A 16,521-nucleotide genomic window follows, 5' to 3' on the forward strand; every position below is an offset into this window, starting at 1 on the left:
GCTTCAGATTGGGGGGCTGTCTGTAAGCAAGGACTGGTCTGTCTCCCAAGATCTGAGAGAGCGATGGCTCGTCCTTCAGGATAGGTTGTAGATCCTTGATGATGCGTTGGAGGGGTTTTAGTTGGGGGCTGAAGGTGATGGCTAGTGGCGTTCTGTTGTTTTCTTTGTTGGGCCTGTCCTGTAGTAGGTGACTTCTGGGTACTCTTCTGGCTCTGTCAATCTGTTTCTTCACTTCAGCAGGTGGGTACTGTAGTTGTAGGAATGCATGATAGAGATCTTGTAGGTGTTTGTCTCTGTCTGAGGGGTTGGAGCAAATGCGGTTATATCGTAGCGCTTGGCTGTAGACAATGGATCGAGTGGTATGATCTGGATGAAAGCTAGAGGCATGTAGGTAGGAATAGCGGTCAGTAGGTTTCCGATATAGGGTGGTGTTTATGTGACCATCGCTTATTAGCACCGTAGTGTCCAGGAAGTGGATCTCTTGTGTGGACTGGTCCAGGCTGAGGTTGATGGTGGGATGGAAATTGTTGAAATCATGGTGGAATTCCTCAAGAGCTTCTTTTCCATGGGTCCAGATGATGAAGATGTCATCAATGTAGCGCAAGTAGAGTAGGGGCATTAGGGAACGAGAGCTGAGGAAGCGTTGTTCTAAGTCAGCCATAAAAATGTTGGCATACTGTGGGGCCATGCGGGTACCCATCGCAGTGCCGCTGATTTGAAGGTATACATTGTCACCAAATGTGAAATAGTTATGGGTCAGGACAAAGTCACAAAGTTCTGCCACCAGGTTAGCCGTGACAGTATCGGGGATACTGTTCCTGACGGCTTGTAGTCCATCTTTGTGTGGAATGTTGGTGTAGAGGGCTTCTACATCCATAGTGGCTAGGATGGTGTTTTTAGGAAGATCACCAATGGACTGTAGTTTCCTCAGGAAATCGGTGGTGTCTCGAAGATAGCTGGGAGTGCTGGTAACGAAGGGCCTGAGGAGGGAGTCTACATAGCCAGACAATCCTGCTGTCAGGGTGCCAATGCCTGAGATGATGGGGCGTCCAGGATTTCCAGGTTTATGGATCTTGGGTAGCAGATAGAATACCCCAGGTCCTGGCTCCAGGGGTGTGTCTGTGCGGATTTGTTCTTGTGCTTTTTCAGGGAGTTTCTTGAGCAAATGCTGTAGTTTCTTTTGGTAACTCTCAGTGGGATCAGAGGGTAATGGCTTGTAGAAAGTGGTGTTGGAGAGCTGCCTAGTAGCCTCTTGTTCATACTCCGACCTATTCATGATGACGACAGCACCTCCTTTGTCAGCCTTTTTGATTATGATGTCAGAGTTGTTTCTGAGGCTGTGGATGGCACTGTGTTCTGCATGGCTGAGGTTATGGGGTAAGCGATGCTGCTTTTCCACAATTTCAGCTCGTGCACGTCGGCGGAAGCAGTCTATGTAGAAATCCAGGCTGCTGTTTCGACCTTCAGGAGGAGTCCACCTAGAATCCTTCTTTTTGTAGTGTTGGCAGGAAGGTCTCTGTGGGTTAATATGTTGGTCAGAGGTGTGTTGGAAATATTCCTTGAGTCTGAGACGTCGAAAATAGGATTCTAGGTCAGCACAGAACTGTATCATGTTCGTGGGGGTGGAGGGGCAAAAGGAGAGGCCCCGAGATAGGACAGATTCTTCCGCTGGGCTAAGAGTATAGTTGGATAGATTAACAATATTGCTGGGTGGGTTACGGGAACCATTGTTGTGGCCCCTTGTGGCATATAGTAGTTTAGATAGCTTAGTGTCCTTTTTCTTTTGTAGAGAATCAAAGTGTGTTTTGTAAATGGCTTGTCTAGTTTTTGTAAAGTCCAGCCACGAGGAAGTTTGTGTGGAAGGTTGGTTCTTTATGAGAGTATCCAGTTTTGAGAGCTCATTCTTAATCTTTCCCTGTTTGCTGTAGAGGATGTTGATCAGGTGGTTCCGCAGTTTCCTTGAGAGAGTGTGGCACAAGCTGTCAGCATAGTCTGTGTGGTATGTAGATTGTAATGGATTTTTTACCTTCAGTCCTTTCGGTATGATGTCCATCTGTTTGCATTTGGAGAGGAAGATGATGTCTGTCTGTATCTGTGCGAGTTTTTTCATGAAGTTGACAGATTTCCACTCTATACGGCTAAATTCAGTGCCTTGCATAATAACAGGTTTCAGAGTAGCAGCCGTGTTAGTCTGTATTCGCAAAAAGAAAAGGAGTACTTGTGGCACCTTAGAGACTAACAAATTTATTAGAGCATAAGCTTTCGTGAGCTACAGCTCACTTCATCGGATGCATTTGGTGGAAAAAACAGAGGAGAGATTTATATACACACACACAGAGAACATGAAACAATGGGTTTATCATACACACTGTAAGGAGAGTGATCACTTAAGATAAGCCATCACCAGCAGCAGGGGGGAGAAAGGAGGAAAACCTTCCATGGTGACAAGCAGGTAGGCTAATTCCAGCAGTTAACAAGAATATCAGAGGAACAGTGGGGGGTGGGGTGGGAGGGAGAAATACCATGGGGAAATAGTTTTACTTTGTGTAATGACTCATCCATTCCCAGTCTCTATTCAAGCCTAAGTTAATTGTATCCAGTTTGCAAATTAATTCCAATTCAGCAGTCTCTCGTTGGAGTCTGTTTTTGAAGCTTTTTTGTTGAAGTATAGCCACTCTTAGGTCTGTGATTGAGTGACCAGAGAGATTGAAGTGTTCTCCAACTGGTTTTTGAATGTTATAATTCTTGACGTCTGATTTGTGTCCATTCATTCTTTTACGTAGAGACTGTCCAGTTTGGCCAATGTACATGGCAGAGGGGCATTGCTGGCACATGATGGCATATATCACATTGGTAGATGCGCAGGTGAAGGAGCCTCTGATAGTGTGGCTGATGTGATTAGGCCCTATGATGGTATCCCCTGAATAGATATGTGGACAGAGTTGGCAACGGGCTTTGTTGCAAGGATAGGTTCCTGGGTTAGTGGTTCTGTTGTGTGGTGTGTGGTTGCTGGTGAGTATTTGCTTCAGATTGGGGGGCTGTCTGTAAGCAAGGACTGGTCTGTCTCCCAAGATCTGAGAGAGCGATGGCTCGTCCTTCAGGATAGGTTGTAGATCCTTGATGATGCGTTGGAGGGGTTTTAGTTGGGGGCTGAAGGTGATGGCTAGTGGCGTTCTGTTGTTTTCTTTGTTGGGCCTGTCCTGTAGTAGGTGACTTCTGGGTACTCTTCTGGCTCTGTCAATCTGTTTCTTCACTTCAGCAGGTGGGTACTGTAGTTGTAGGAATGCATGATAGAGATCTTGTAGGTGTTTGTCTCTGTCTGAGGGGTTGGAGCAAATGCGGAACAGGGAAAGATTAAGAATGAGCTCTCAAAACTGGATACTCTCATAAAGAACCAACCTTCCACACAAACTTCCTCGTGGCTGGACTTTACAAAAACTAGACAAGCCATTTACAAAACACACTTTGATTCTCTACAAAAGAAAAAGGACACTAAGCTATCTAAACTACTATATGCCACAAGGGGCCACAACAATGGTTCCCGTAACCCACCCAGCAATATTGTTAATCTATCCAACTATACTCTTAGCCCAGCGGAAGAATCTGTCCTATCTCGGGGCCTCTCCTTTTGCCCCTCCACCCCCACGAACATGATACAGTTCTGTGCTGACCTAGAATCCTATTTTCGACGTCTCAGACTCAAGGAATATTTCCAACACACCTCTGACCAACATATTAACCCACAGAGACCTTCCTGCCAACACTACAAAAAGAAGGATTCTAGGTGGACTCCTCCTGAAGGTCGAACAGCAGCCTGGATTTCTACATAGACTGCTTCCGCCGACGTGCACGAGCTGAAATTGTGGAAAAGCAGCATCGCTTACCCCATAACCTCAGCCATGCAGAACACAGTGCCATCCACAGCCTCAGAAACAACTCTGACATCATAATCAAAAAGGCTGACAAAGGAGGTGCTGTCGTCATCATGAATAGGTCGGAGTATGAACAAGAGGCTACTAGGCAGCTCTCCAACACCACTTTCTACAAGCCATTACCCTCTGATCCCACTGAGAGTTACCAAAAGAAACTACAGCATTTGCTCAAGAAACTCCCTGAAAAAGCACAAGAACAAATCCGCACAGACACACCCCTGGAGCCAGGACCTGGGGTATTCTATCTGCTACCCAAGATCCATAAACCTGGAAATCCTGGACGCCCCATCATCTCAGGCATTGGCACCCTGACAGCAGGATTGTCTGGCTATGTAGACTCCCTCCTCAGGCCCTTCGTTACCAGCACTCCCAGCTATCTTCGAGACACCACCGATTTCCTGAGGAAACTACAGTCCATTGGTGATCTTCCTAAAAACACCATCCTAGCCACTATGGATGTAGAAGCCCTCTACACCAACATTCCACACAAAGATGGACTACAAGCCGTCAGGAACAGTATCCCCGATACTGTCACGGCTAACCTGGTGGCAGAACTTTGTGACTTTGTCCTGACCCATAACTATTTCACATTTGGTGACAATGTATACCTTCAAATCAGCGGCACTGCGATGGGTACCCGCATGGCCCCACAGTATGCCAACATTTTTATGGCTGACTTAGAACAACGCTTCCTCAGCTCTCGTTCCCTAATGCCCCTACTCTACTTGCGCTACATTGATGACATCTTCATCATCTGGACCCATGGAAAAGAAGCTCTTGAGGAATTCCACCATGATTTCAACAATTTCCATCCCACCATCAACCTCAGCCTGGACCAGTCCACACAAGAGATCCACTTCCTGGACACTACGGTGCTAATAAGCGATGGTCACATAAACACCACCCTATATCGGAAACCTACTGACCGCTATTCCTACCTACATGCCTCTAGCTTTCATCCAGATCATACCACTCGATCCATTGTCTACAGCCAAGCGCTACGATATAACCGCATTTGCTCCAACCCCTCAGACAGAGACAAACACCTACAAGATCTCTATCATGCATTCCTACAACTACAGTACCCACCTGCTGAAGTGAAGAAACAGATTGACAGAGCCAGAAGAGTACCCAGAAGTCACCTACTACAGGACAGGCCCAACAAAGAAAACAACAGAACGCCACTAGCCATCACCTTCAGCCCCCAACTAAAACCCCTCCAACGCATCATCAAGGATCTACAACCTATCCTGAAGGACGAGCCATCGCTCTCTCAGATCTTGGGAGACAGACCAGTCCTTGCTTACAGACAGCCCCCCAATCTGAAGCAAATACTCACCAGCAACCACACACCACACAACAGAACCACTAACCCAGGAACCTATCCTTGCAACAAAGCCCGTTGCCAACTCTGTCCACATATCTATTCAGGGGATACCATCATAGGGCCTAATCACATCAGCCACACTATCAGAGGCTCCTTCACCTGCGCATCTACCAATGTGATATATGCCATCATGTGCCAGCAATGCCCCTCTGCCATGTACATTGGCCAAACTGGACAGTCTCTACGTAAAAGAATGAATGGACACAAATCAGACGTCAAGAATTATAACATTCAAAAACCAGTTGGAGAACACTTCAATCTCTCTGGTCACTCAATCACAGACCTAAGAGTGGCTATACTTCAACAAAAAAGCTTCAAAAAACAGACTCCAACGAGAGACTGCTGAATTGGAATTAATTTGCAAACTGGATACAATTAACTTAGGCTTGAATAGAGACTGGGAATGGATGAGTCATTACACAAAGTAAAACTATTTCCCCATGGTATTTCTCCCTCCCACCCCACCCCCCACTGTTCCTCTGATATTCTTGTTAACTGCTGGAATTAGCCTACCTGCTTGTCACCATGGAAGGTTTTCCTCCTTTCTCCCCCCTGCTGCTGGTGATGGCTTATCTTAAGTGATCACTCTCCTTACAGTGTGTATGATAAACCCATTGTTTCATGTTCTCTGTGTGTGTGTATATAAATCTCTCCTCTGTTTTTTCCACCAAATGCATCCGATGAAGTGAGCTGTAGCTCACGAAAGCTTATGCTCTAATAAATTTGTTAGTCTCTAAGGTGCCACAAGTACCTCAGATACAAACACCCCCAAAATTCTGAAAATGTTCTGAGCCAGACCCAAAAATGGCCTGCCAGATCAAGGCAACAGATATATGAAGGACCATTCCTCTTCTAAGCCTGTCCTAAGATCATCGTTCCTGAATGGAATGAATAAACATGGAATTTATATGTTAAACTTGGCATATTTTCCTCCAAAAATGGCAGCAGATAATCCCAAGCGCTCTTGATTTAAATGTCTGATTATGATGGAGATTAAAACATAATGCACTGCCCATAAAAGGGAACTGTTATCCATGAATGAAAGGGTTTTGGCAGGGCAGGGCAGGGCATCAGACCGGGAACAGTACAGAACTGAATGAATGGAGAGGAATTATCTTCTCGCCCAAGGAATGGGGATACATTGTGGGTAGATCAGGGGGTGCCCTGGCACAGAGGAAGCCTAAAAGTGAATGAAGAAAGAATGGGTTCCCCTGTCAGCTCAGTAATGGGAGATCCTATGGTTCTAGGTTAGGGGCTGCCTTGGCTTTAGAACTGAATGGACAAAGCGACCGAACTCCCCATCTAGTTGCCATCTAGTGATAAATGGGGTCCTTTGGTGAGGAGAGGAATGATCATGAAGAGTGACTCCAAGGAAAATGTGCGGGGACACATATGTATACATGTATGTATAGAGATACATGTGTGCATGCACATGTGCGTGCATGTGAGCCTGTGTTCACGTGTGCATGCATGTTTGTTTGAATGTAGCAGGGAGCCCCTACAGAGCAGGCTTGGGATGCACAGATGAGCTGAAGCTCACTCGCTCATCCTGGCACTCTGTCCCTGTACTCAATGCCACCCTAAACTCTGCTTCAGCTGGTGACTCACCTCTTTAAATCTGCAAGGGGGCAACAGGGCACCAGCTGAGCAGAGTCAGTTAATTAAGCTGCAAATCCACTATGGTTGCTGGCTGATTCACTGAAGTTCCTCTTTACACACACCCCCATATGCAGGGTCCCAGCATTCAAATATCCATCACAGTAATTGGTTTCTCATGACATCTGATCCCATCAATCACATCCACAAAGGGACCTCATCAAGCCCTTCCCAAAACCAGGCATCATTAGAAATGCAACAGCAGTGTTAAAAGACAGGTTGCCACAGACCAACAGGGCCAGTGCTCGTCGAATCACAGCAAAGTAACATCCTGCCCATCCTTCAAAGCAGATGCACCAAAACTCCTTGATGTTGAGTCTCCAGGTGCAACATCTAAGAGATGCCTTCACTTACTGATCCATCCAGCCTCAGAGGTGCATTGTCTCTGGCTCATGGGCCCTTGACACCCTCTACATTAAATGTTATGGCCAAAAAATTCAGCCTTGACTGTCTAAAGCTAGGCACCCAATTTTGGAAAGGTGGCCCTCTCTGTCTGACAGGAAAGCAGTGATCCATGGCTAGGACTCCTCAGTAGTTCTTCCTCTGAAAGTTATCTCCAGTCCCTGATAAACAGCAGCTGGGGAAGGAGTTTGGGTTTTTTTGACTCAGAATCCCAACATGAATGCAGGTCACTCTCCTTCATTTCCCCCTTGATCAGCATCCCCTAGGCACTTCCCCATTCACGGTGTATTTCCTCGCGTCCCAGGATACGTGTCAACTTTCACTGAGGAAAGAGGCCCTCCCCCTGGTTGTTGTGGGCTAGAGCTCAATATAGAAGGAGGAAATGAAATGGAAGAGACACTCATTCACTTCGGGGTAAATTCTTTGCCAGGTTCCACCAGCACAACTCCCTGGCAGTCAATGGGACTGTACCACTATAACTGCGAATGGAATCTGGCCTTTAGAAAGGAAGAGGTGGATGAGATAATAAAATTAGATGATAGATTAGATTCTCTGCATTCAGGCATGGTGCATCAGCTGCTCTTCATACAGCTGCATCACACTCTGCTACCCAGAATCTGAAATCTATAAGAGCATTTGTCATTTTTATTTGTGGATTGGACATGGGCTTCAATCACATATGTGGCATGAGCTTTTTATATTGCTGCATTATTTGTGAGAAACTCAGACAATCAGGTTTGCCAAACAAGAGAAGAAAGCGAGGAGGCAAAGGACTTGCTCAGAGCCAGCTTTGAGGGCACTTGAGGTAGACAAGTGGCCCCAATGAGTCTGGGAACATCAGCCCCAATGGGCACTCACAGAAGTAAGTGTGTTTGCACATTCCTGCTTGCTAATAACAATGAGGATGATGCTCTGCAAGTATGTAGTCCTTTTTCATCTGGGGTTCTCTATGTACCTTGCAAACAATAATTAATTAAGCATCGGAAAGGAGAGAGGCCCTTGTGTTGGCCTCTTTCTTCTGAAGTGAAATCCTACAGCTCTCATTTGGTTAGTTCAAATCCCTGCTATACACTCTCATGCCTGGCCCCAAAGGGGATGCTAATCCAGCCTCACTTTGGGGCTCCTGAAACCCAAAGGTTGGCCTTGCTTATAATAACTCTCTAAATGTTTACAGAAGTTTTGTGGCTGGCCTGGACCCTGCTTGTGCTTTAGAAATGAGACACATGATCCTTGGAGATATGGTTACATGTCTTTGATCGCTGAATGCTTTGTGGGTTAGTTTCAATCCACAGTCTGTCCCTAGCTACAGCTTGGTGTGCATGCAAGCACCAGGCAGCATGGTAAAAGGTGTGAGGTTAGGTGTTTCAGCCCTTTCTGGGGATTGGTAAGAACAGGGTGAACTTCCTCTTTCTGAGCAGCGGGAAGAACACAGCCACGTGCCCTCAGCACAGGGACTGGCAGGAGAGCAGCTGGGCCTGGGTAGACACTAGGAGTCAAATCCTTTCTCAGTTCTTACTTGGGCAAAGCCTTCTTTAAAGACAATGGGTCAATTCCTGAGAGGTGCTAAGCACCTCCAAGCCCACCAAAGTCAATAGGACTGGATTACAGATTAGGAAGGGATCAGCTCATCTTGAGATCTGTTCCACTGGGAGTTTTCCCTGAGTAAGGCAGCTGTTACCTCTATAGATTTCAAGCCTTGGTCCAACAAGGAGGTGCCCTGGAGAGCTGAGATGGCAGGCCTTTGGTGGGAGGAAACCTGGAAGGAGTGAACTGTTATCTCGGGGGGAGGGGAGAATTTTTTTCTCTCCTACTTGAAGCAGGGCAATTTTCAGACTCTGTTTAAAAACTGACCATGGGCCAGACCTTGGAGTCATTCCTCAGATTTCACTTGCTCCTCACCCCGCTGAAACTCCCACTGATTTCATGAAAGCTGGGCCAGGCTGTGAGTAAAATCTGAGGAAAAACTTGGCCCTCCATAGGGGATATGGTGAGCCAGATCTTCAGCTGGTGTAAATCAGTGTACCTCTATTACTATAGAAATCATGGAAAGTTAGGGCTAGAAGAGACCTCAAGAGGTCAGCTAGTCCAGCCCCACAGTTCCCATGCTGAGGCTACATTAAGTATGCCTAGACCACCCTTGAGAGCTCACAGATATCAGTGGAGTTTCATTTATGCTAGCTGGGGATCTGGCCTGGCTAGTTGACTTTTCTAAGGCTATGAAACCAGGCTAATGGGAGCCTTTGTGTCTTCTTAGTTTAAAACAAAGCAACATGATCAAGTGCGAAAGGCACTGGATTTGGCCTCAGGAGATCTGCGTTCTATTCCCAGTTCTGCTGCTGCCCTGCTGCGTAAGCATGGGCTAGTCACTTCCCTTCCCTGTATCTCCATTTCATTTCCTGCCCTTTGTCTGCCTTGTCTATATAGACTGCAAGCACTTTATGGCAGGGGTTGTCTCTTACTATGTGCTTGTGCAGCACCTAGGGGGCCCTGATCTCAGTCTGAGCCATTAGATCCTACCCTAATAACAAGAATAATAATAAATCCTGCCTGGGAAGTTTTGGGGTTATTTTCACTAAGCTCCCAAGAACTGGGTACCTCGGTTAAATGGACTTTGGGACCCTGGGGGCCCTAACCCAACTGGTTGGCTCATGGGACTGGAATTTGTTTTTCAGGGTTTGATGCTCCAAATCCACAGAAATGGATCTTACTGAAGAGACAAAATATTTCTAAAGCTCCTGCCCATGGGCTGCTTCCGAGTGCTGAATGGCAATATGCACAAGACAAACGGCACACCTATTAGCACCGCATCAATATCATTTAAAGCCCCATTCTGAGGAGGGCCTGGCAGCTCAGTTAATGCATTTAATTTCCGTGTCTCTGAATGGATGTAAATAATTGTGTTGCGCTGGCCCTTCCTGCTCCATCCTCTCCAGCCAAACAGATTATCTCTCATTCTTTCCCCAGATTTGACTTCAGGATGCCATAAACTTCATTTATGGCCTTTGACTGTTCAAAAGGCCAATTGTATAATGTACCATAAAATGAGATTTTAATACTTGGTGGGAGATTAGAGCAGCTCTGTTGTTTTAAAACAGCCAGTTTTCCCACATGACCGTAATCCCCCGATCATATGATTTGTTCCTGGGATCAGGAGGATGACACAAAATAACCTCCTCATTTAGGAGATTCTGCCCTCTGCTTTGCCCTTTCTGCTTTAGGTTTTTGACTGGTGAGGCTGCTCCCTTTCCTAAGCCTTTGGTATGTAGGGAATTTCAGCGGAAAAAAACCCCAGGACTTGCTAGCAAAGACTGGATACTGGTTTAGAGGAGGTTTCTGTTTTGTGGGTAGTGTAAATAACATTGTTTATGGATTTCTCTTGTCTTGGGAGAGAGACACCATTCATCTCAAAGAACAGCTCCTCCATTCAGCATCAACTCCATGATTCAGCACCAGGGACAGCTCTAGTGAAGGGATGCGCTACTGAAGCTGGGCCGTGTTCTTCATAAAATGGGTGCCAACAAATGGGCTTGGTTCCAGATTTGGTAGCCTTCTCATTGTCCTCGTCAGAAATGTGCCCTTCACTAAAGGCTTGGAAACTTTAAATGGAGCAATGATCTCCCTCCGAGAAAGATGTGCGGTGGTCCCGCTGCACGTCAAAAACTGGTGGGAACCACTGCAAAGATATTGCAGACTCACTGTGTCACTGCTCTGGGAAAGCCCTCCCTGCAGAGAGAAGTTGAAGGATCAGAGCTGCGCTTCAAGGAATGTAGAGGTTGGGAAATTAGCAAAACTGAGTCTGTGGAACAGACTGTATGGAAGGGAGAGAAAATCTATCATGAATTAATCACAATAGGGCATCTTTCCTCCATCTTCTGTAAAACTCCAGTGTGATAATTTAATAGTGAGAATATCCTCTAATGAGCTTTGAGGAAACTGCAGGCTTCTTAATGGGCTTCTTAATGAAGAATCATTTAGGCTTTTATTAACACTGAGGAAAAACACATGGTGTTTGGTAGCTATTTGGAGCTAGATGAACATGAATAATTGCTTCAAATGTTCAAACACAAACTCCCTAATGGGCCCCTATGCAGTGCTTTGAGGGATATCACAATTTGGGTCTTCCGAAAATGTATCTGGAATGAAGACTTGTTCTGGGTACCCAAATCAAATTTCCAATGCAAGAAGCATTGTGACAAGTGCCTTTAGAGCCATATGTTCCCCAGATGTTCTAGCAGCTGAAGACCCAATGGAAAGATGCAAGATGATCTCAGCTTTGAGCCATGCACTGAGGCATTTTCACACTTGCATGCTTGTTCTAGGTTCAATTGATCCCTACCAAAACCAGTTGTCACTGATTCACTCTACTTTCTAGATCACTGATTGTCTACTACCTGTTTGGGTTTTTTAAAGTCACTTAGAATGTCTTCTTGTTTAAGGCCTGATCTAATGCCCATTCACTCAGTGGGAAGACTCCCATTGACTTCAATGGGCCTTGTTGTGTCGCATTGTCACTAAGACGTTGAGAATTTCGGATTCATACCTTCTGCAGGGACAGTAGGCAGTTTAGGTCACATACGCATCCATACAGGGAAGAATACAAAGTCATGACACATCAGTCCAAATGAAGGGGGGGATCAGGACCCACTGTAAATTCTTGCTCCTCTGAAAATGCTATTAAGGTGCTTCAGAGCTAATATTATAGAATCCACCCTGAGTAATGGAATGGCTGTTGCATCTATGCCACAAGCTTTAATATGTATAAGAAAGCTTGAGTTAATAAACCTGAAATCATCACACTACATGGCTATATGGGATCTTATCCATTGTATGATGCAGTTGCAACCAGAGAGCCTTCACTGCTGATCTTGCCTATGGACCTGTGCTTCAAATGCCCTGAGCTCCTGGGAAAGCTGCTTGCACAGATAGAAGAATGGCTTCAAAGAGAGCTAATCTCATCCAGGATACTAGTGAGCACTGAGTTACAGGAGGAGGAAAGAGATTGAGAGGCAAAGAAAGTGGTGAAACTGGAGCCAGGAGAGTTGTTTCTTTCTCTCATCCTAATTTTGCTGCAGGGTTTTCTCCCAACTTCTGCCAAGTTCTCTCCCTCCAGCCCTATTAACACAATTCCCTAAGGCAGCTCCAAGCAATATCCATCTCTCTTTCCCAGTGTGGCCGGTACACCCGCCTCCATCACTGAGAGTGACTAAGGAGCAAGTGCATGAAAGATGAAGGCAGGAGCTGCACTCTGAACTCTGCTCTGCATCCTCCAGAGATGCTGCCACCTTCAATAAGGAATTGGACAGCGAAGGGCTGCCTGGACATCAGGCCCCTAGATCTGTGTATCGTGCAGATCAGTCAGGAGAACATGGGGGGTCGAGCAGCTGCTTCCTGACCCCGTGGCCCCATTCAGACAGACGGAACTGAGCTCACGTGCTGTCCCCATGGAGCTGCAGCTGTGAGGGGGAGGGATGTTGCTACATAGCTGCCTTTTCCTCTGTCTGGTCCACCACCCTTTTCCCTATAAATTCCATGCTGTCTCCTCCGACGTGGTGCAAGGGAGACTAAGGAGATATAGCTATGAACACAGAACAGCCCCATAGCGACATGGCAAACCCCCGTATGAAGTAACAGCCTGGGGAATTCAGCATCACCACAAACTCCTCAGGGTTAAACTACACTCCTGTGCAGAGGGACAGCACGAAGTCTAGGTATCAGTTGAGCCCCAAGGTTTAAGTGGGACACAACAATAGGGAGGAGCACTCAGGAGATCTGTGTTCTATCCTCAGCTCTCTATTTACCTGCTGTGTGCCCTTGGGCAAGGCACTTCCCCTCGGTTTCCCCTCTCGTCCTTTGTCTTTGTGTTTCTACAGCACCCAGCACAATGGGGACTCTATTACTACTAATAAAGTCAGTGGGTCAAATCCTAAGGCCCTTAGTCAGGTATTTCTGACTGTCCTTATGCACCAAACTCTTATTGACTTGAGTGGGAGTTTTGCCTGAGTAGAAACTGAATACAGGACCTTGAGATTTGGCCCTAAGAGACCACTAGATGGGAAGACAGAAATAACCATGAAATTACTATCTTAATCTATCTGATGCTTACTGTGCAATCAGAGGACCAGCAGTTACCATACAATTGTGAAGTTAATTAAATGGGTATCTGGACCCTCAAATATAAAACACTACCAGAGGCATCTGCTGAGAATTAGATCCCAGAGAAATAAATGACACTAAGCTGGGGGAATGGCAAATAGCTATTCTAGGTAAGTAATGAAAGGACATTCATCATTCTCTTTCTGATGTAGCCATTTGCAAAATGCCAAGAGTTGAACTCCTATTTAATTTCAAAGAGCTCTGCTTCAGCACGGGTGGGAGGCGATGGCTTTTGCCAAATTCAATAGAAGTAGTCAATAATATTTCATTAATACAGAAGCAATATCACAAGCTTTTGAAGTGTGGACACTGTAATCACAATTTATTTTCAAGCTGGATTTATTCTCCCTGTACAGCCAACAGTAAAATAAATGGCAACATTAAAATGATAATTAATTTCTAAGCCTGAAATGTTAGTAGTGGCCAGGAAAAGGGAGATTACTTTAAGGAGAATTTTCTAGGGAGGTATTATAAGCAGGTGGCTTTATTTCACTCTCAATTAAAGGCTTATTCCATTGGGCCTGAATTACCATGAGCTTACTCCGGTTCTGCTCCAGGTTTGTGCTGGGCTACTCCAGTGCCCAGTGGAGTTACATAGCCTTAAAACTGGAGTTACTCAGGAGTCAGCTAGACCCTTTGACTTCACCTGAAATTACTCCTCGTTTACACAAGTGTGAAAGCAGAACTAGCTCAGCGGGCCAGATCCTCGGTTGATACCAATCAGCAAAACCAATTTACATCTGCTGAAGAGCTGGACATGTATGTTTATGTATTGGATCTCTGCAGGTAAATGCCCCCAAGCATAAGTGTCTATAACACCAAGATAACACTTATAGGGCCTCATCTACCCCCTAGCTGCCATTCCTTGAGTCCTTATCCTCTCTTTTGCCATGATGCCAACAAAAGACTTGACCATGGTTAGGCCACGGGTGTGTTGTGACCTATCATTGTCTATCATGATTCCTTGTACTCCCCCATCCGTCTGTCTGTAGCCATATGCTGTCTCTTGTCTCCTACTTAGGTTGTGAGCTCTCTGGGGCAGGGACTGTCTTTTTTGTTCTGGGTTGTATGGCACCCGCACAATGGGGTCCTGGGCCATGACCGTGGCTCCTAGGTGTTCCACTACTACCAATAACAAATAACAATGAAGTCAAATCAGAGTGACTGGGTGCCCCGCTATTCTGGCCTCCTGGGGCCCACTCCTCCTCCCAATGCAGATCACCCATCCCAGAGGAGGAGTCACACATTGCTGTCACTAGCATACAGCATACAAGTGGCTGGGCTGGGATGCCCCACTGCATGACTCTCCTCTGCCTGCCAAGTAGCATCTGAAGGTTTGTGGGGAGTGGGGATCCAGAATCAGAGGAAATCATTTGTTTTCCACTTTTGCCCTCAAGTTTTCCTGGGTGGTGGCCAGGAGCACCAGGCAGCCTGAATTGGGCCCTTGGAGAGCAACTTGGACTTCAGAGGACTTAAAGAAGGCTCATGTGATCAAGAAGAGTCTGTGCTGCTATCCCTTAGCTGCTCAGTTAATCATTGCCCTGGCTGGTTGTCCCAAATGCATGAGATCTCTCTGCTGGTGTATTGTCCTATGTATTCCAGGGGCCACATGTGCTGAAACAGAGGGTTTGGGCTGAAGAGTCCATTGAGTACCCCTTAAAAGCCGGTGAGAGGTTAACGTTCCTGAGATCTGGGGATTGGGTGACTCCAGGGATCAGTAATGAGGCAGAAAAAGTCTTTCACTGCCATGCCAGTGTTCCAAACCTAACTCAGGCTGGTAGCAACTGAGGGTTGTAACCAGCTGGTGGCTATTTGAGGGCCTGTGTGAGACGAATGTGTTGGGTCTCATGCAGTTCCTAATGGACTAGGATCCACAGCTCAGAAACCTCCATGACAACTGGCATAAACTGGCAACTTCCTTGGCAGTTTCACCAGAGCAGTCAAGGACTCAGTGGGCCATGGTGACTAAACTTCCATAAGGGTCAAGGACATGGCACAATGGAGAGATGCAAGGGCGGAATCGGCTAGTGCTTTACCTACTCTGTAGATGAACCCATCACTTTCCACCCAGGCCCCATCACTTCTGTATCCTCTTTGCCTCTTATACTTCCCCCATGTCTTTGCCAGTCCCTAGGGAATCACCTCTGTGAGAGCCATCAGGAGTCACTCAGACCTATGTGGGAAAGTATGAAAATAGAAGAGAAAACCATTGAGAGGAGGAGGGACACTAGCTTGCAAATTCCCTGTGATTCTTTTTCCCTTCTGCTAAATTTCTCCCTGCTGATAGTGACCCATAAGTCAGCTGCTTTCAGTGCTGGAGGGTCTGGGCCCCCATCAGGTCATAATTCAACTCCCAAGCACCACAACGCTGCAGTTTTCCTCCTTCCCTTCGCAGTTGGTTCACATCCTTTGCTGTCTGCGGGGATGGACCCACAGCCCTCCTGCCTTCCTTCAGCAAGCCAGCTTCTAAGAAAATTAAAATCCAGGCCACCATCCCAGAATGACTCTCCAAGCAAGAAGCTGCTGATGTCAGGGGCAGCCAAGGTGGCAGATGTCTGTTTACAAAGGGCTGTTATTCCCCTTTGCTAATTACTCCGAACTGCTGCAACCTCCAGTAAGGGATGGAGCCACCCAGCGGGAGAGGTCCAGGCTATTCCAGTGTGTTTGTGATGTGTCCCGCAGATGGAGCCTAGAGCAGAGGAAGGGATGGAGGAGGAGTTCAGTTCCTGATGGAAAGGCCCAAGATGGGCTGATTATTTTCTTCTCTTCCTGCTGGGGTTGAAGATGTGCTTGGCACCTTCCCTTGGCGCTCAGAGCAGGAATGCCCACTTGCCAAGGCCCTTTTCGAGTTCAGGAGCAGTGGAGCTCCCCGGGCATAGGGAGTGAGCTCTGCGGTACCATCCAGTTCTGTCCCTAGCTCACTGTCTTGCCTTGGGCAACCCTCTTAGCCCTGGATCTGGGATGCCCTGGCCAGGGGCCCAGCGGGAAGCA

The sequence above is a fragment of the Dermochelys coriacea genome, chromosome 22 (assembly GCF_009764565.3).
Source record: "Dermochelys coriacea isolate rDerCor1 chromosome 22, rDerCor1.pri.v4, whole genome shotgun sequence".
In the NCBI taxonomy this organism is placed as follows: Eukaryota; Metazoa; Chordata; order Testudines; family Dermochelyidae; genus Dermochelys; species Dermochelys coriacea.